General features: G+C 36.7%; 1 protein-coding gene across 1 annotated transcript in view; it reads left to right on the top strand.

Annotated features, from left to right (window-relative positions):
- Positions 1 to 21,142, top strand: part of SRBD1 (S1 RNA binding domain 1) — a gene marked incomplete at its 5' end in the record, with an annotated part of 116,522 nt that overhangs the window by 23,688 nt on the left and 71,692 nt on the right. The gene's annotated exons all lie outside the window — the stretch shown is intronic.

The raw sequence follows: 21,142 nt of genomic DNA on the forward strand, positions 1-21,142 counted from the left end.
TGCTATTATCATTGTATCAAAGCATGCAAGAGTAGCAGCTCAAACATCCAAGGACCTGTTTTGACAATGTGTGTTTATTTCTTGGTGAATGAGGTTTAAATGCAAATGATAAAGCTTGTGTTGTCTGACTGCTGTGTGGAATGCTTGCTAATCCTATGGGTATTAAATAGTTTGGAAATGAGTATTTCGCTTGTACCTAGCAGCAAGTAGTGAGGGTATTTATCCTCTGTAACTTAAAATTTTATCCATTAGTTTGTTGAAGTCAAACTAAATTTTTCTGCTATTTGGTTTTAATGGAAACCGTTTTATATCCCTTTCTTCCATGCAGAACTGCTTTTTTTATTTTCCTTTGGTGATTGTTTTTATTTTTTAAAGCATTTTTAGTGATCTGGCTTGGATTATCTTTTGATCTGAAGTTTAACAGCAGTTCTTAGTTTTCACTGTCTTAACATGCTGAAATAAGTTATCTAAAGTTTTGAAAAAGTTATGGCCTTTCTCTCTTCTACCTTTAATAGAGCCTTTTCTCCATAGATTTGGAAGTTATCTTACACGAATGGTCAACAAATATATTATTCCTATTAACTTCTGCTATGGTTTAATTGCACTTGTTCTTTGTTTCTAAGATTTCTAAGTAAATTTGCACAAGATCTGATACTTAAATCTCCTTTTTATTCCAGGAGATGTGGTAGGGTTTTCTCATTTTAATTGTTCGTAAGGGAAGGAGGCTGATCAAGTTTCGAAAAATTAGGCATCTTCTTTCCTGAATCCGATTTGAAAATGGTAGATTTTTAATGACTATAGAGAATGGAAAACACTTCTGCTGTGTGGTTTTTGGGCAAATGTTTTATTTCACTGTTGTTCACTTTATAGCTTAAAAATCCATTATGTTGATCCACTTTGTGTGAAAGAGTGATAGTGATTTATTTATTGATCATATGCTACAAAATGTAAATAACTAGTTTACACAGAAGTTATTCATATAATACTGTGGTGGATGATTTTCTCACTGTTTTTTCCTCTTTTGCTCTAATATTTTCTCTGTTTATATTTCGATATTATAGAATTTGCATAGTAACTATCAGTATTGATCCTTTTGGGGGGCCAGTAGAAGCTACCACATTGTTGAAATTGATAAAAGCTCTTGTGAAATAGGAATCAGTATAAATGCTCTAAAGCAAGAGTCAGGTGATCAAGTTGATTGTTTTTTCTAGTTGTGACAGATAATTCTTTTAACCTTCCCCCCCTCCCATACTTACAGTTATATTTAGGAAAAATATATAAATGCATCTTTTTTTTTTATTGTGCCACATTAATTCCTGGTAGTAAAAATTAGCATAATCAAAAGCATTTTTGCTTTCAGTATGTATTTGCTAAGTGTATTCTTGCATTGTGCTCATGTATGTTGAAGAGCTAGTTCCTACTTCAGAATTGGTATGCAAAACACTGATGTACTGCATATTAAAGTAAAAATCAGAACAATGTAAAATTTTTTGGTAGTTCATACTATAGGTGACATTTGATGCAGTAAACTTTCTAGAACATTGTGTGTGCATTTATGTATGTGTGTTTACAAATACGATGGACTTGCAGTCCTTGTGTATCTCCATATTTTGAGAGTCTTGACCGATCTTCTTGTTCCTGTTGCCCTTTCTGCTAAACTGTGTTTATCTCATTGCATTATCCAGTGCTAGGGTTTCCCACCTGAGTCCTTCCAGGTAGTTTAGTTTGTTTGCTTTCTAGCTCCGGAAAATTTTCTCCTGAATATAGTTGGTAATTCTTAGTAACTGAAAGGAATGATGAGTCCAGACATCCACCCCCTACTTCTGATAATCTGATGAAATGCCTGGAACTTGTGTCAGTCTGAGTTCAAAATAGGAAGTGATATTTGCTAAGCAAGGAGCAAGTAGTACAGAATTATCATTTGAGCAATAGCTGACAGTAGGTGTACATTGCGAGAACTGCTACCTTTTGAGGGGAACTGTGACAGGTGACTTGCTCTGATGATCCTGGGTTGGGTTTTGTTGGGTTTTTTTGTTTGTTTTTTATAATTGTTGTTGTTGGGTTTTTTTGTTTGTTTTTTGGCTTTGTTTTGTTTTGGGGTTTTTTTGTTTGTTTGTGGGGTTTTTTTGTGGGGTTTTTTTGGGGGGGGGGGGTTTGGTTGGTTTTTTTTTGGGTTTTTTTGGGTTTTTTTTGTTTTTTTATTTTTTAACAAAAGTCCCCGTGGGCACGTGCTCTCAGATCACAAACCCCTTTTCTGTTTTCATATACCAAGGCTTCCCTTGGTTGGTTTGGTTTTTTTTTTCATGGTAGGGGAAAATGAGTGCATTGTATATATGTAGGCTGAACACAGATCTCTGATCAGTTCTGTGGAAACCCATGGTATGCTTTTAGATCAGGTTATCTTTATAAATTGTTTTTCAATCAAAATCTCTAAGAAACACTTTAAGTAATATTGCAACAGTTCATTTTTAAAGAAGATCTGTATCAGCAGGTCACAGTTAGAAGTAAAAAATGGATTTACAAATCAATATAGCGTTTGAACTGGGGGAGGGCAGGACGACCCCAGCCCCCCCAAAGCAAAACTCCTCCAGTGCTTAAACTGTAACAGAATGAGTCAGTTGCATCTAACATGATACCATCTCCTAAGCATTCAGCCTGTCACAGTGATGCACTGAGCTACACAAAGGTGGAAATCCTTGCCCAGCAAAACGGAATTCAGTTCATTGCTGTGTCCAAGTTTCAGAGAATTGCCAATTGTATTTGAATTTACAATCTTTTTCCTGAAAGGAGTCCAAATGTAAAGTGGCTTGGCAGATGAGGCTGGATTGTTTTATAGTGCTTTAAAACCAAAATCCTAATCAACTTCTTAAGCTGTCATTCAGAAAGGTACCACAGACTTCAGCTTCCTTGGCAAAAAAAGCTTGCAATGTGATAGTACTTTATTTTTTATTTTTTTTTTTACTTTTTTTTTTTTTGTTAGAAGGGGAGAATAGATTCAGAAATGATTATAAAAAAATAAAAACCTGTTCATACTTTTATGTCCAGTTCATCATATGGAACTTGGATAATGCATTGCCAGGGAAATGAGACAATAATAGTCTCTAATTTTAGAAAGCAAATGTTCAGTTGATGCATGCACAAATAATCTGGACAGGTATGCACTCAAATAAATATTAATGGTAATAAACAACTGGAGACTTAATTGATTGCATGTATGTGCAGAATATGCTGAATGAGTTTCTACTACAAAAGTACAGTAATTTCAGAATTGTGCATGAAGTTACTACTTGGCTTCAGTATCCAACTCTACCAAGCACTGAACTACTACTTAAATGAGAACACAATTTCACCTTTTTTTAGTTGTATGGCAAGAATCAGATGAACAGATTTTCACTTGTATCAGTATCAAAAGAGACTGTCAAAATACTTTCTTTCAGTTTCTTCTTTTCAGTTTCTTTCAAAAACATTACAACATTTAATTTGATAACTGCTTTGTGTTTGGTGCTAATAAATATATTAAAAGCAAGCAATTAAAATACAAATCTCCAGCAATGGCAAGTACAAACTACATACATTTTTACTGAAGTTTTCCAAGGAGAAGGCATATTGGTGTAGACAGTAGTAGGAAATGAGGCATATGGCATGATTTTTTGTGTGGCTTTAAAATCTGTTTGGACTCAGTTTGACAGTTTGATTTAAAGCAAATATTTTTAACTACTTTTTTAACCAACATGCTTTCAGATACCTACATTCAACCTAAATAACTGCAGGACTTTTTTTTTAATGCAGTTTCCCTTTTAGAGCTATGTTTATTGACTTAGATTAGGACTGGACTAGAGCCCAGAGACAGTCATATCTAGTCTTCAGGTTTTTTTGTTACAAATCAGGGGTTTGTGTTTGGTTTTTTTTTTTTTTTTTTTTTTTTTTTTAACAAGATTCAATAAATATTCTTGATTATTTATGTTAGTTCTATTGTGAGTTCTTGCCAAAGATATGTTGTATTATAACCAAAACAAATGTTCTGTTTTAGACAAGTGTATTTGTTTTAACAGGACCAGAAATGTAAATGAAACAACAGTGTGTTCAGCGTTAACGTGGCAGATGATGAACTTTTAGGGTTTCGTTGGCCTTTTTGGATTAAATGGAAATCTTGAAAAAATAGTTCAGGAATTTCATTTCATATTTTGATCACTGAAACTGTTTTCCTTTGATTATTGTTGGCCGAAGGCATCATGGAAATGAAAGCTATCTGAATGACAGGTGAACTAAGCTAGAACAGGACAATCATCACATTTGGAAAAGTAAAATCACGGTTTTTCTTTCAGCCTCAGTGGTTTCATCAAACCATACATACCGTCAATACCAACATTCTTATTGGTCTGACTTTTCTTATGTGCTTCTTACATTAATGCACACTGAGAGTAAAGTACTTAAGCTCATATTTAAAAGAAAGTTTGATAGGTATCATGAACTGTTAATAGTTTTCAACACGCAGTAAAAAATGCAGCCAGGCAAGTGTATTTTTTGTTGTTGTTTAGGTGGGTTGGTGTTTAATTTCAGTTATACTTTGTTTTAAACTTGATACAAAATCCTTTTCTGCCACTTTCAGCAAAACCTTTTCTTGCTCTTGAGACTTTATAAGCAATGTAATTAATAATTTACTGCTGTTTAAGTTCAAACACTTCTGTACTGTGACAAATAGGGGAAAGTCTGTAATGTCTTGTAAAGTTCTCATTGGGTTTTCTTTAATGTTTAAATTGTCTGCTTTAGAATACTTAGAAATGTTCTGGCTAAGTTAGAATAGACTGTTTAATACCTTTTGAAGTTGGACCTTGGTGGCAAGAAATTGATTTCGAAATGTTTGTTCTACAGGGTTTTAGGTCCGCTTGTATTTTATAGGTGTCTGCACATGCTTTAAATATCCTTTTCAATTTAAATGTGTGTTTTATAATGTTGAATATCTACATTATATTCTCTCAGCTTTAACAAATGCCACTTTCAAGTTCCATGCCTCTACATTTCTAATGTTACACTAGCTTAATTCCCATTACTTTTCTGCTTCATAGCACTCGCAGTTTGAAAGGGACCTAACATTCGGGTTCACATTATGATAATTAGGTTTCAAAGCAGCGTGGGGGGATTAAGATGTCTGAAGTCTAGTTGCCGAATAAAGTTCAGAACTACTTGTAAAACTTGTTTGAGTGCTTAACAGAAGTGGTTTTATTTATTCAGTGCTCATGCAGCATTAATCCGTATTTCATCAGGTACCCACAGTGCTGTAACTCTAGATATGACCTTGGGACTTAATTTACCCCATCTCAGCTTTCCTTATTAATGTGCCATGAAAGAGGTACATGAAAGATAGCCAACATCAAAGTACCTTTTCAAATAAAGTGGCTGATATGAATCCTCTGGTATTTAACACTGTCTGTCAAATGTTTCAGCTGGTTTGCATCCTTTTACAAGCTATTGCTTGCTGCATTAATGCAGTTGTTTCAAGTCCGTTGAGAGTACAAAGGGGGATAGGGATATGGGAAACTTTATTCCTATTTCTTTTTGATAATATTTTCTTTAAGCTGTTATTTTTGTCTGTTAAGCTATATAACTCTGTTGATGACACATTTGTGTACAAACACCTACACACCTTAGGTCATGAGATGCCTGATGCAGAAGGTAGAAAGTAGTTTGGAAAGTTTTGGCAAAAGGAATACATATTCGGTGGAAACAATGCACATGTCTGAAATGTGCACTGAAGAACCTTTGTTCTGCTTTCATCTCTTTCAAGCTCTAGTGGAGTCATAAGAAGTCCTAAGCAATGAAGAAATAATTTGAGGAACAAACAGGTTTAAAATGTGAGTGAAGAGGATATAGTTAATAAAAACATTTTAAATTATGTAGTGATTTCCAGCCAAACCATTTTCTTGTCCCTTACTTAAAAGTTGCTTTCTGTTGTGATTATTTACCACAGCTGAGTAAGAGCTCATGATCATGTGCACTTCAAATGCAAAAATTTTTTTTTATATGGTTTACAGGAGACAGACCTGTAAATTGGAACCTTACTCTCCACTGGGACTTATTGCTCCTCCTCCTCTTTATTATTGATAACTTTAGGTAATAATTAGTCTATTGTTCAGCACAACATGGACTGTAACAAGTGTCCACGTTTACAATCATATCTGATGTTTGTTCTTGGTGCCTCCATGGACTGCTATCTACATTAAGCTGAACCCATGCTGTATTCAGAAGTCATCTTAGATTTTGAAGGAGGTCAAGAAAGCAAGGATTCCCTTTGCCCCAGGTCTGTTGCTTATTTTACAAGTTTACTGTAGATATCAGTACCATCACTAGCCATCTTTTTCTGAGGAAAAGAAAGGGGTAAGCAGTGAGGTTAGAGAGGGACAGGTGAAATAGGAGATGATAACTTCAGGCTTGTATAGCATGATTTTGAAACTTTTTAACCCAAACTTTATTAACCATATACTTGACATAATTCTGGAACTGTCTTTATTTCTCTGAAACAGAATTCAGCTTCACAGTTTTTAAGATGAAGACAAGGACTAATTGGGAGTGTGTCAATGTAGTTTAAGAGATTATGTATTCCTTTAAATTCAGAAAAAGAGTAAGATATATGTGGAGTCTAGACTTCAGCAGTGTGAAGGCAGGGGATCAGGAAATAAATGTAACTAGCAAAAGAAATCTACATCTTGAGGAAAAACTCTACTTTTCCAGAACAGTAGGACATGTCATTTGACTTAGGTCCAGGGCAATCTATAGGAAAACAGTTTTGGGGAAGAGTGGAAAGTTAGTCATGCAACTTCCCTTCTAAGTTTTCTCTTTGTATGAGAAAATCATTGTAACAGTAATATCAAAGAGTGATTTTAAAAGTTATGTATTCTCAGTATGTAAATCTCTTCAGACCTTTAAAGAATACTAACAGACAAACAAAAAAATACCTTCTGTAAAATTAGGGAAGATTTTAGGATGAAAAGTCATTAAGCATGTGACAGTATGTTCAGGGGCAACTTGGCATACTCTTCAATTAGAAATGTACTCTCCTCAAATACACTCTTGCAAATCAAACAGTAGTTGTGAGAAAATGATCACAATAATTCCTCCCACTTTGTTTTTTAACACAGAAGTCACTTAGATTTAGGATTGCAAAATGACTTCTCTATTTTTAATTTTGTTTCCCACTGAGTAGTAATTTGTACACAGGCTGTTTTCTTGTAGATCTTTGTTGTTTTCAGATAAATAAAACTCAACTTTTAAGATAATCAGTTAGAAGACATCTGGTATTGCAGTACAACAACAGTCAGGTGAGGAGGGAGAACCATCCAAAAATATTTAGAAACACAAAAGAACAACATGTTGGAAAGATAAAAGGTTTTTGAGAGGCAAAGCATATGCAATGAGCAAGTGTTACTGTTGCAGGATGGAGTGTGCCCATCAGGTCACCTGGGAACAGTTTTGGAATGTGTGCATTGAATAGGGCATATTCATAGCGCAAGACTGGGCATTTTGTTCTTAAAACTCACTTAAAATCAGATTTGTACCAAATACGTGTAGCAGTGATTTTCATGTTCAGTGTAGAACTACTAAAACTAAACTGTAAGTAGGGGATTTATTTTTGGGGGGTGTTTGACTCAGTCTGTAAAACTATTTTTATCACTTAACATTTTATGCTGGTCTGTTTCCAATGCAGTCTCTGTTCTTAAGAGCTGTCTATGATGACAGTGAAAATTACTGTGGCCTAAAGTCTCTTGTTCAAGGCTGCTTCCAAAGCTTGGACATGAAGAAGGATTTAATAGATTTAAAGAAAAATAGATGATTAGATCTTAAATCTGCTGAATTACTACAGTGAAAAAAGCTGGTTCATTTAGGCGTCTGATATTTTTGAGAGGGTGGGGCACCTAATAGGCTAAAAATAAAGCTTTTCGTTTTGGACTGAAATGGTTTATGCTACTGTTTAATATGGTTATAACTTTTGAAGTTTTTCTGTGCCATTTGGTCAACACCACAAGGTTCTTACTGGCTTAATTTAAAAGAAAGATTTCCAGGAAGATATCCATTCTTTAGTGGAATGAGCATAACATAAGGTGATCTTATGACATGCCCACTTCTCCAGAACTGGTGTTCTTATTCAGTCTGACATCCTTCTTTCTCTGAAGGGTCACCAAACCACCCTTCTTTGCAATAGCTGTTCGTTTGCTTACATGATGTAATTATCAGTAATGATGCTGGAGGATGAAACTTTCAAGTTGTTGCCTACATCTGAAAGGTTGCTTGCCGGTCTCTGCAGTGTGTGTGCCATCTTGTACTTGGCAGAAGAAAGCAAGGAGCCTTTTGTTGAGAGGTGTCCAAGTGGTGGCCAAGGTTTAGGGATAGCTTGAGGAATGCAAGAAGCCTGAGGAACTGGGTAGCTGGTGGAGGAAGTGCTGCAGAAAGAATGAGGGTGCAGTCAGGGAATCGGGGGCAGGGCACTTCCTCTACACAGAGGCACCAAAGTACAGTCTATGGGAATTTTGTAGAGCTTTGAGTTCAGTTGAGCTGTGTGTTCCTTGTCTTTTCAATGCAGCAGGTTATGTCAAGAGAACAGTTCCCTCTCCTGTTCACTCTCCTAATCATTTGTGACCATGAATATTGTACAGTCCAAGCTTAAAACTAAGGTTTGGACTTCAGCTGAAAAATGTGACCTAACGACATATTACTGCTTCTCACAGTGAGCACTGGAAACAGACTTTCAACAGCTGTGTCTGAGTCTTTTCCTAATACTACTTTTAGTAATTTTATTATTTATTCTTTTTTTTAGCTGGAGTGACCTGAAGTAAGTTTGTTCCATGTAACTCCAGAGTATGTTTTAAAATGCTGTCTATTCATCATAAAGCATAGAAGGTTGGCTTTTGGTCAGTTACTGTGAGCCAGTACATGAAGAAAATGAGTCATGCTCTGTATGCAGTTAGGATTGTGAAGGTTCAATGATAGGAAACCTAAATGTTCCAAACTTGGTATTGATATTGATCTCAAATGAGAAAAGCTTAGGTTTTCAGGTAAGCTGCTGCAGCAGTGTTTTAAGAACTGGTTCAGTGTCTCTGTAGTTTTAGGTGGCTTTTTTTTTTTTTTCTTTCTTTCTTTCTTTGAAGCAACAGTATGTGTGGTCACCTCCATTTTTCTTGTAGTGGAAATGGAGTGTAATCAGATTTGGATGTTACTACCTCAAACAGGAACCAAGAGAGGTTAGACAGTAATAAAGCTGAATGATGGTGGATCTTTTTTTATGAATTTCTGTTTTGCAGACCATCGAAAATTCACTGTTGGCAGTGTTAAAGTCACTCCAGAGACTGACAGTGAATGGTTTTTTCTGTGTTGTTTGTGAATTCCTTGAAAGAAGCCTGTGAATCACAGGTTGAAAACCACTGGGTTTGGACCTGAACATAACAAAATGTAGAAAGATGCAGAAACTTAATATTTAAAGTAGGTGAAATTGTGCATAGGATATCCTCTCATTTGTCTTTGAAGAACTTTGATTATGGGAACTTGCAGTGTGGTCCTTGTTACCCATGTGTGTGCATTTTACACTGCTCACCTTTACCCATTGCCTGAGATGAAATAGCATGGCTCCACACTAGTATGTCGTCATCATGCTGACAAAATCTTTGATACCATGAAGTGAATGCAAACTAAACCCATTAAAACGTTAATTTGATTTGTGTCAATATTGCCTTTCTAAAAGAAGTGATGTTTGTGGTGTTCGGGATACTACCCTATTATCCTCTTAATACTGAAGAGACATCAGAAAAATACGTTAGTGTGTTTTAAGTGACTTTATCATGAAGTAGCTGTGGCAATTGATAAATTTTCACCAGAAAAGGCTAGGAAAATTTGTTTAGGCTCATCAATATGTAAAAAAACTCCATCAGGAGTTACTTGTGGAATCCTCAGGAGTTAATTTCAGTGGAAGGATCCAAATATAGTGTGATTAATACTGAGGGCATCCAGATTAAAATTATATAAATACAAGATGTATCATCTGATTTCTGAGGTACTGACTATTATTGCACAGTCTGACCTGGTTGTATATTTGGATAATGTTTTGTCTTCAAGTAGACATTCTTGTAGGAACCTAACGGAGAAGTAAGCATTTTTCCATTTGTGTAAGGTTGCCAGTAATATGTTTTTACTTAAGTTGAGATTCTGCCAATCTTCATACCTGTTCATTTGTGGAGCCATATTTGGTGTTCTGCGCTTCAGCTCTTACTGGGTTTTCTTTATTATTGAGATGCGATGTATAGATTTGTTTATTTAAACTTACTGTGCTATCGTTGTTGATGGTGATAGAAGTAGCTTAGGTCAGGTGGTTAGATTATGTTATGCTGTTTAACACTACCTGAGATACCTTAATTTCAGTGGCTTTTAACTGCCAGAGAATTACCTTTGGGATGAAATTCTTCATCCTAGATCTCTGTTCGAGAGTGTATATATGTGTGGGTTGCATCTATTTCTAAATAATCAGAAATCTTTAAGAAAACAGAGGAATGAGCATATGCATAAATGCTGTTGTTAGTGGGTAAAAGTTTCTTTATTCTTTGAAGTATCAGTACTGTTGAGATCTGGTAAAAATGGAAGTTTGCGTGCAGATCCAAAGTTTCTGTAGAAGTATCTCTCTGAAAATACATTCAGGTTTGTTTTGAGTAGTAAACTTCAGGAAATTGCTACTTGTACGGCTGGTAACAAATTCCCCCAGTACCAGGAAAGCAACTATCAGAAACCTTGATTTAAAAACAAACAAACAAACAACAACAACAAAAAAACAGACACAAAAAAAACAAACAAAAAATAAAAAAAATAAAAATAAAAAATAAAAACCAACAACAATAAAAAAAAGACAAAATGGCTTGGATTTTAGGGAAATTTGAAAATTAAACATTAATTACTTCTGGGTATCTGATAGCCTGAGAATCTTCCAGGACTGAAAAGCAAATACAAAGTGTCTATATCAGTAAAGCAGTGGCTCTTTGACTTTGTAGTTACATAAAATTGTCATTTCTATTCCTGATCACAGGCTGTCAGCTCTTAGTGGCTGTTGGCAGTGCAGGAGTGAGTGCTACCCATGTTGCACCTTCACTTGGAGTAATTTTGTGTGATACTGACACTGGGCCCTATGCTTGCCTGGACTTATTTAGCTTTTCTTACCAACACAGCGTATGGCAGTCTTAAAAGCATCATGAATGACACTGAAAGATGCCACAGCAACAGAAGATACTTCAGCATACTCATGATGTTTTCAGGGATTGAGAGGCAGAGAATATAGACGTGCTGTGTATCTCAAAGGGCCTTTGAGTAGGTTATTTCAGCTTGAAAAGGGATTAGATTTAGACTGCAGTGTCAGACGGTTTTAACTGAAGGTACCTATTGAGGATAATTCCTTTTCATAACTGGATCCTAGCAGTTTTGTCAATGATGAGTAAGTGGAGGGAAGGAGAAATGATCCATTTGTTGTGGTGGGTGATACAGAAGCAAGAAAGAGTACTTCTGAAAGGAGACATCAAAAAGCACAAGCTACATGAAACACCTTCTTCTGTACCAGGCCCTTCTCGCAGAAACAGCTGGGAACAATGGGCAAGTGGAGGGGAAAGGGCTGAGAGTGGTGCAGGTTTTCCTCTTCAGTTTTGGGAGATTTGTGTTGCTTTGGTGGCTTCATGTGTGGTTGTAAAATGTAATCATATCCATCTAGCAGTTCTGTACGTTAGTTATTTTCCTTTCCTTTAGAAACACAATGTTGCTGAAAACAAATTTGTTGCTCGCGTAGAAATGATGTTTTCACTTTACTCCTTTCTCCAACTATGAGTAATGTCACAGTTTCTAATTGTATCAAATCACTTTGTGTAACATCAAATACTGTTCAAGTAGCTCAGTCATCAGTTGTCTGTGGAGCTTTATAAATAAAAAACCTGGAGGTGTGGCAGGGAAGATGTCCATCTATATGCAGTTATTGCTAATATTAAATTGGTGTTTCACATAAAACTTCTCTCTCAAACCTACTTTATTTTTCTATTTTGTTAAACATCTTTGGCAGCTAAGGCAACATGCCTACTGCCTGTTCAGTTCTTTTATTGGGTTGAACTAGAACTAACATTTGGATAAAATACATTTTGACATTTGAATTTGACGTAAATGTTTCGGGGGAACAGTTTCGACGTGCATCCTCCATGGGTGCTCCTCTTGTCAGCATTATGATGTTGTACTGTAAATATACGTTCGAAGTGGGCTTTCAGTAAAAGTCAGTGATGCATTTATTACTTGTTCCTGGTCTATTTTTCCTCATAGTGTAAATTCACAGCTCAAAGTTACTTTGCAATTTTTTTATTAAAGGTTTTTTCCATTTTTTTTTTTCCCCCTAGAAGTTAGTTTGTCATTTTTAGGTAAATCAAACTGGATATTCCTGTGTTAGTTCTCAGTGATTATCTCTCTGCTGAAGGAAATGTTAACTCTAATCTTCTGCTATAAGAATAAATAGAAGGAGACATTGTCAATTTGAATGTTTTAAAATGAAATAATTTTGAAATCATGATATAGTATTCTTTTAATATATCCCATTTCTTTAGCTAAGAACAAAAAACCAGAATTTTAGAGGAATGTTTCATTCCTTTTAAAGGAATCCTTAAGGCTATCCTCCTCTATTCCTCTTGTTTTTCTTAACTCCTGTATATACCCTGGCTGGCTCTGCAAGCATCCTGCTATCTCCTTTACCTGGATGTCCACAGCTGCTCATTTGATGCCTCCTCAGTCATAGCTTTCTCCTTAGGAAAACTGCATAATGACCTTCTGGCATTCTGGGGAGGACTCCTTACTGGAAAGGCTGTGCTGCTGATCATTATTAGCAGTGCAATTTAGGAGAAATTATTTTTCCTTTTATTGGCCACTTTTTGACAAAGCAGTTTCAGTAGGTTGTAGATTACTGGACTTCTGACATTATCAGGAGTAATGTTTTCTGATTGAGAGAGGATTTTGAGTAAAGGGCTTGTTCTGGTGCTAAGTGGGCTTAAACCACGACAGAATTAAAAACTGGTGGCATCTAATTCAAAGCAGATTCTCTTCATTTTTATGGTCTGTAGGGAATTTCTTCCAGGTTTTTATAAAGTGAAGATTCAGATTAAATGTTGCTTATAATAGTTTCTGTAAATATATTTTATTTAATATGCAAAGCAGAGTATGTGGTTGATTATTTTTTGGTTGACCTTAAATACCAGCATTATGAAGCCAAGCTGAGTTGTGGCTAATATTAGGTTGTGATAAACCTAAATTTACAATTAGTACACTGAACTTTGGTGGAGATGCTTTCTTTATGTAAATTGCCTTCGGGTCATCTGAAATACCAATTTTTGCCTTAATACAAGCTGAAGCCTTTTAATGATTAAAACAGGTCTCATGTCAGAATTCTAATGGAATATGCATGGTTTAAGTTCATGTCTATTCCTTATTTATAAAGCATTTTAAGTTAGATTATGTTTTAATTTTATCATTATTCCATTCAGAATAATGATAAAATAGAAGTTTGGGGTTTCTTCTTCTTCACTATGCCGCAGTTGATGTAATTAAATTGCAGAAATCACATGGTGCTTGTGATGATGGTGATGTTGTGAGCTTTTATGAACTTCAAAGGAAGTTAAGACTTGGAGCTTGTGAAATCTGTTTTCTGGTTCTCAGGGTTTGATTAAACCCAAATCCGTGACATGTCAATTTGTGGTATTAGTAACCTGACCAGTAAATGCCCTGGAACAGACCAGTGCAGATCTGTTGTTGCATGCAATGATGGTGTGTGAATGTGAGCTTCCTGCTACTCTGGCTCAGGGCCGCGGAGATGCTGACAGCAGCAATAGTCCTGGCCTGTCTACCAGGGGCAGGCTGAGGATGAGGCTTGGCTCTGCCACCTCCCGCACTAGCCAGCAGAGCTGAGCAGGTGCCTGAGGGCAGAAGATGCTCTGCCATATTAAAGGGTGCTGCATCTCCCACCCTGGCATATGTTCTCCATAACCCCCTGTAGGATTTGACTGCATCAGCCAGAGCGCCTCTGGGCTCTTCACCGCTGTGCTGCCATGGAGTCTCTAGCAGATAGACTCCTGTTCTCATCTGGACAGTTATGGTTTTAATATTGTGTTGTCTCCTCTTCTATAGCTCTGATTTCTAAATAGTTGGGGATTTTTAGTTTGATGTCTGGTTTTGTTTTGTTTTGTTTTTTTTTTTTCTTTAAGTAATGGCTGTTAGTTATCAACTGCAAGAATATCTTAACAGTTTAACATCAGACACTTGAAATTAAGTGGGCCTACTCTTATACTGCAGGAATCAGCAGGGTACACATTTCCATTCATTTCTGAACTGTTTCAGGTTTTTAAAGAATCTGGACCTCGGTTTAATATTATCAAAACCTCATTTCTCAGCTACAGAGAATACAAGTATTCCAGTTAACACATAGTAGGTTTTGGAGTCTCCATGACCCTGCTTTGAGCAAGGGTGCTAGACCAGTCAATATCCACAGGTGCCTTTCAACTGCCGTGATTCACTGGCATTGAATAAGCTTCCAAAAGCTGAAGGAATCATTCCAAGACCCTCACTCTTCATTGCTGGCTGGTCTTGCAGAATCCACACATAAGAATCTAAAGACCCATCCAGAGAAGTAGGTATGCAGTAGATGCCTATTTCCCATATCATAGGGTAACTGTAGGCTCTGATGGCATTTGCAGCTGCTAGTTCTGACCATCTGTGCTTTCTGTGCAGTGCTCTCTAGAAATCCTTCAATCGAGTTCCAGCATACTTCTTTCTTGCTGCCCAAATATGAATTATCTCAAGCTTTGAGATAATTTGCTCTCCTTTTGAAGTAATGTGTAATGAGGAGAGAAAACAGCTTTAATTGTGGGAAGGAGGAAATCACTACTTCATTCTAGGGCTTTGGTATTGTGGAAGTTGGGCTGTTGATGGATTTATTTATTTGCCTTCCAAGAAAAAACTGCATATTAACTTCCTGGTGCAAACTTTGTCATCTTGTAGAGAAAACAGCATAGTTGTATTTGTAAGTGATGAGCAACTATGTTACTTCCATTAGTGTTTCTGTTTTAAATTGTAACTGTGACCTGCAACTTATCAAATCTTGCTAAGACACTTTCACCTTATAAAATAGGGGGTCAGAAAGAGGGCTAATGGGGTTAAAATGAACTGAAGCATAAAAAATTTCAGTCCAGAAGAATTTTTTTTTTTTTTAAATTTTTTTTTCCCAAGTGTTTGTAACTGGATGAAAAACATGTTTTAAATGAAGTGGTCTTTCACCATATGCTAATGCCAGTTCTAGTGATATTACTCATGCAAAGTCTCCGGTGTGGATCTGTCACAACCTGAGGGAATAAATTATTCCTTTGAAGAGAAGGGAGAAAACAAATACAGCAGTACCTAACTGTGCTTTTATTTCACTAATTACAGATACTTATTTTTGACAGGTTTTTTTTCCCCCCTTTTGGTTACAGTCTTACTAAAGGAATTTATTTATTTATGTCTGTAAAAGCATGTATTTCATGATTCTATTTCAAGCTTGTGGGGATTTGGTGGTTATTTTTATTTGACTTTTGGGTTTGGTGTTTTGGGAGTGTTTTTGTTCTTTTGTTTTCTCTTTGTTTGTTTTAACTGAGGCTGATACGTACTTCTGTTTGTAATACAAAATGAGAGGTGTCTAGTGTGTTATTTTTTATCTTTTAACAATTTAAAATACCCCTCATGTTTAGCTCGCTCTCCTTTGAGGAATATTTGGTTCAGATTAGCACCTCTTACTGTAGATGCCCAGAAGTTGCATATGATATCAGTAAAATAATAATTTTTAAAAATATGACAGTGAGGAGCACCAGAGAAGATATGGAATAACCCTTGAGGCCTAAAAAGAAAAAAAAGTATCATTTAATTAAAAAGCATTCAATGTGCTTATGCTGCTTTAAAGACATTTGAGTACATTCTCTTACCTTTACATCTGTGTCTGAGGAGAGTAACCGAGCAATAAAAATGTGCTTGTTAAGGTAAAGCTTCATTTGATTTTTATGGTTTTTTTGTTGTTTTGTTTGCATAAGAAATGTTACCTTTTCTTGAAGAATGAGTAACCTATTCTTAACTTTCTGGTTTTTTTTTCGTGTCTGTTGCTATAATCATTTTTTATATTGCAGTGCTGCATGATTTTGTTGAAAACACTAAACCAGTACCTCAGTTTTACAGCCTTTTTTTCCAATGAAGAAAAACAATTTCCTTGATGGACAGAACAAAATAATTCTTGATCACTATCAGCTTTGAACAGTCACAATTGAGAGTATAATTAGAGTAGGAAAATGTCAACACAAACTGTTTTTTCCTGTGTTAAAATAAATGAAAGAAAAAGCAAAGCAAAGATACAAATGAGGACTTGAAAAATTGTGAGAGTGCTGTCATGATTAAGTTTGTGGGAATTATTTTTCAGAGATAGCAGTATGTAATTTTGATCAGGTCTGCACGAGGCACCATTTACTTTATGTAATATTTGTCTTGAGTATGTTGAGCTGGGGAATAAACACAGGAGGCAAATGTATCTTCTGTGAACTAAAGCAGACAGCTTTTTTTTAGGTGAATTCCAAATCACAGTAAGAAGAAATGACATGGCTAGAATAATGTGGTCACACTTTTCTTTATTATTTAGTATCTCAAAGAAGTTTTCCTGCCAGCATTCATTCTGATTCCAGAATTCTTAATTTATTTTGAGTTTCTCTACGTTTAAAACCTGGGTACTTCAGAGTTTAGTAAACTGTGCCAAGAAGTGTCTGTAGGTTAAAAATATTTAATATGATGTCTTCAGATACAGTCTAGATGTTAAGAGGGATGAGGAGCGAGCAAAGAGCAGCAGTGGAGGATCTGTGATTCCCTCACCCTGTGCAGAGCGTCTATCCACATTGCTTTGCTCAGCCCTAACAGAAGGAGTGTAGCCATCTCCAGCTTTCCCTTGTGGATCTCTGCTGGAGAGAGGGTAGTTTGCTAAGGAGAGTTCAAGTACTAAGATCATTGATATTGTGGGAAGGAGTGGAAAAGAGAATAAAGCATGACTCGAGCCAAAGCTACAGGTCAGAATCTTGTGTGAATCAGGGCTGTGGAGGCTGCACACAGCACTGGCCAGGCTGCTTCCCAACTGCTCAGAGTGAGCATCAGAGAAAATGACAGTTGCTGGAGGTGCCATTGTCCAAGAGGCATTTTGCTCCATATGTTGTGGTCTTGTCCAGTTATGCTCCACTCCGGGGATAAAGTCTCCATGAGAGTTAACGTGACTCTAAGCTCCAGCCTTTGGTCTGGCTTAACCACTGTGTTTTAGCCACAAAGGTTGCTGCATTTGTGATGCCCCTTCTACCAGATAAAAATGATTCCTGAGAGCTATAGCAGCAACCGAGTAACATGTTTTTGTAGACTTTCTAGATAATTTCAGACTGACTGTTCACATGTGACACTTCTTGATAGAATTTTTGACTAAATCTGAATTGTCTGTGAAGTTCACTGACAAATTGGTTGAGAAGTCTGTATTCACTGAGAACCTGAAGGACTTTCCTTAATGGATCATCTGTCTCTTAAATGTCCTGTGTCCTGCAGGAGAAGGGTGGTGTGGGGAGGACAGTGTGTGCAATAGGGAAATGTTTTTGTCAGGAAATGAGATAGACTTTAGGCAGACATCAGTTTTCCCAGATATAAACTGTTGGTGACAAGTCCAAATATAGATGACACTAGCAAAGTCTAGATATTTCTTTATAGGCAGCAATCTCTTTTTGTTTTAAAAAGTTTTTATTTGTTCCAAAAGCGTTAATGCTTTATAATGCTCCAGCTTGAATAACTATGCATATGCATGGTTGTTAATTGCCAAGTTCCATGGTTTTACCGTTTGTCTCTGCTGTTTCTAAAAGTAGGCAGGATGGGTCTTATTTCCTTCAAGATCCTGCATGGGTCGAGATGGCCTGGATGAAATATCAGCTTTCCCCATGTGCTACCACTGCAGGGGTTTCTGCTTTGCTGAGCTGAGAAGGAGCTGCTGGCAGGACAGCATTGGTGACAGCCTCATGCTCTGAAACTTGTGGCTTTGCTGTGTTTCGTGGTCCTGAGCCAGGCTGGTTGGCTTCACCAAGCTCTTGAGAACAGGGAGGGGCAGGGGCTAAGTGAGGCTGATCATTGAGCTCTTTAGCATGGGATGGTTTTGCTAGGCTTCTGGGGTAGCAGCAGCATCTTTTTGAGAAGTGCCACGTTTTTAATGTATGCATCTAGACAATTTTGTTTCAAAAGTCTCTATAATTATATGAAATGTGAGTGTAAAACTGAGTGCTGACATGATTGGTCTTGAAATTATGAAGTATATTCGTAAGGAGCATTCCTGTTTTCATGCCTATTGTATTTTTAGAAGTGGACTCCGGGGTTTTCATTTCCTGTGTCAATCCTTATGCCTTTTTTTACTGTCTTTCCTTTGTTTTAGTATTAGGTGGTTTCAGGTACGTAACTTTTTAACGTGTTTGAATACATCTAACTAATTGTGCTTAGAATTACTTTAATGCCATCATATTGTAATCACATAAAATGTGGTTATTTTCTTTTTAAAATCATTCCTGTACATTAAGGTAATACTGTATTCTATGACATTTTTTATATTGCTGCGATTTCTCTTCATGGCATTGTTGCAACAGGGAGAAGAACAGTAGCTAAATGTTCTGTCTTAGTTCCTACTGTACTACAGTGTTTAAAAGTGAATTACTGAACTGCTTTTTAGTTGGATGGTTAACTTGGAAGTAGATTTTTGGACTTGGAGTTCTGATTTTAAAGCTCTCTGCAAGAGCAGGAAGGAGCTTCAACTCCACCTGCTCTATGAGCAATGACAGGACCTGTTTTCTGAAACTGTCAATGAAAGCAGTGGGGGTGGTTGCAGGTGACTGTCACCTTCAGTCTTGAGACATGCCACCCGAGGTCTTTCACTTTTCACTGCAGACATGGGACATGTATTTCTTCTGGGGATGAATCCGCAGCACCGGTTTTGTTCTGATAGCAGCATCTGGCACTAGATTGATTTAACAGGCTATGAGGTTTGCTCTTTTCAGATATGCACTTGTACGGCAGCTTCTGTGCAACTCTGACATGGCCACACGCTACTGTTGTTTTTTCTGCCTCCTAGCACCACGTGTGAAGCTAAAGCTCTTTGACACCTGCCATTTGGACCCTTTTCTTACTGAAAAATGTCATCGTTTTCAGACAAGATGAAGACAGATATCTGATCATTCTTCCCATTGCAGGGATGTGCTGAGGGCATGGTTTGTACACAGATGAATAAAGGATTCCAGGCTGTAGCTATACAGTTAGTTTTATTAGTTCAGTACAGTAGGTAGTTTTTGATTTAGGGATATATAGACTTATATCTAGTACAGAAGTAGTTAAAGAATGGTAACTCATTGTTACATCTTGCAATAATTCTCAAGCCTACTTCATTCTGCTGCAAGTAGCAATTGTCTTATATTTTACTGGCAAGAAATTTCACACCACTTTTCTTTGGGGGGGGGGGGGATGATGGTAGTTGAGGAATTGAAATCAGAAAACTTTGAACTCTTCTAATTCTATAATCAGTGAAATGCTTTATGTGGGATATTTTCTGCATTCATCCAAATCTGGAAGTTCGTAGAACCTGGCTGCATTTTCTAAAGTAGTAACTTTTTTAAAGGAGAAGCTTTTAAATTTTATGCCACAATTGCTTCCGCCACTTCTAAACACTGATAAAACCAGGCCTAATTCTTTTCAGTAGGTGCTGAAGGTCTACGCTGTCTACCAGGAAAGCCATCAGCTTAACTGGCAGTAAATATCACTTGTGTCTGAACAGGAGAGTTATAATCCCTAATTCAAGGATGGTTGCCTTGAAATTCTGTTATTTCGGAAGATGCTTTGTAAGGTGCTTTATTAATGTTCCTACTGTAGGCTCAGCAAGCTGTTTCAAAAGTAGGGTTTGTGTCTGAAAGACATTGCTCAAACGCATTGTTCTGTGTTGTAATTTGCTGCATGACAATTCCTGGTCTGAAATAGTTTAATAATTTTCACTTTAAAAAGTAGACTGAGTTGGTTAGGACAAAATTGCTTTATTCTTTGCATGGTGTAATTTGTGGTTAACTTTGTGAAATAATGAGCAATCTCATTCATATGAGGGTGGACACACCTACGGACTTCGTTGTGAATTCTGAACTCTAGTTGTAAGCAGAATTTCACCTAATATTTTCTATGGAAACTTAAAGAATGTGGCTGATCAACGATACAGGGTCTGTATCACAGCTTATCATTTGATGTGCTGTCTGAAGACACTTTGTGGGCTTCATTTCTTGTGTGCTTGGGAGTTCTGGGCAGGATTTGTACTTTAAGACATTTGTTCCTCCCATCTATTTGAATGGCTTCACTATGAGGCAGTTTGAGCTTTTCTGTGTAGTATTTTTGCAAAAGAGGACTATAACACCTCTTGTCTAATGTGGCTGATTATGAAAGGTGGACGTATGATCAAAACTTGAGCAGTATGTAGTGCCTGAATGTTTTGAATGAAGCAATTGAAATTGATGAAAATTCTTTTCCTATCTAAAAGTATATTTTGTCATTGTTTAATACTGGAATATCTCTAGTTCTATATATTGTTAAAATTTGAAGCTAAATCTTGATATTACTTAAAACCACAGATTAATTGTATGAGGTTTGGCTTGGTTCTGTTGAATAATGATTGCTTTCTAGGATAATCTTCTAGTATTTCTAGCATAATCTTCTTCTTGCAGTTCTAACATCTTCCTTTGCCATACCGCTAGATTATTGGAGGTGGGAGAGACTAGATTTTGGATTTAATCTCATCTGTCAGAATGAGCAGGCTTTTAAAAATCTTCTAGGGCTTTTTATTCTTTGCATACGTTATTGAGTATACACCAGAACCTTTTTATCTTCCACTTCCATGACATATGTTCCTCATAAGGGGGAAAAAAAAATGGCTTGGCTGTGTCAGAGCCAGGATCTGTCAAGCCAGGTATCCTATTGTTCCTGTGGCGAAGCATGTGTGGCTGAATAAATCACTATGTCTTGCTCAGCCTACGCTGGACTACAGTCTCCA

This window comes from Nestor notabilis, unplaced genomic scaffold (assembly GCF_000696875.1).
Source record: "Nestor notabilis isolate BGI_N333 unplaced genomic scaffold, ASM69687v1 scaffold7762, whole genome shotgun sequence".
In the NCBI taxonomy this organism is placed as follows: Eukaryota; Metazoa; Chordata; class Aves; order Psittaciformes; family Psittacidae; genus Nestor; species Nestor notabilis.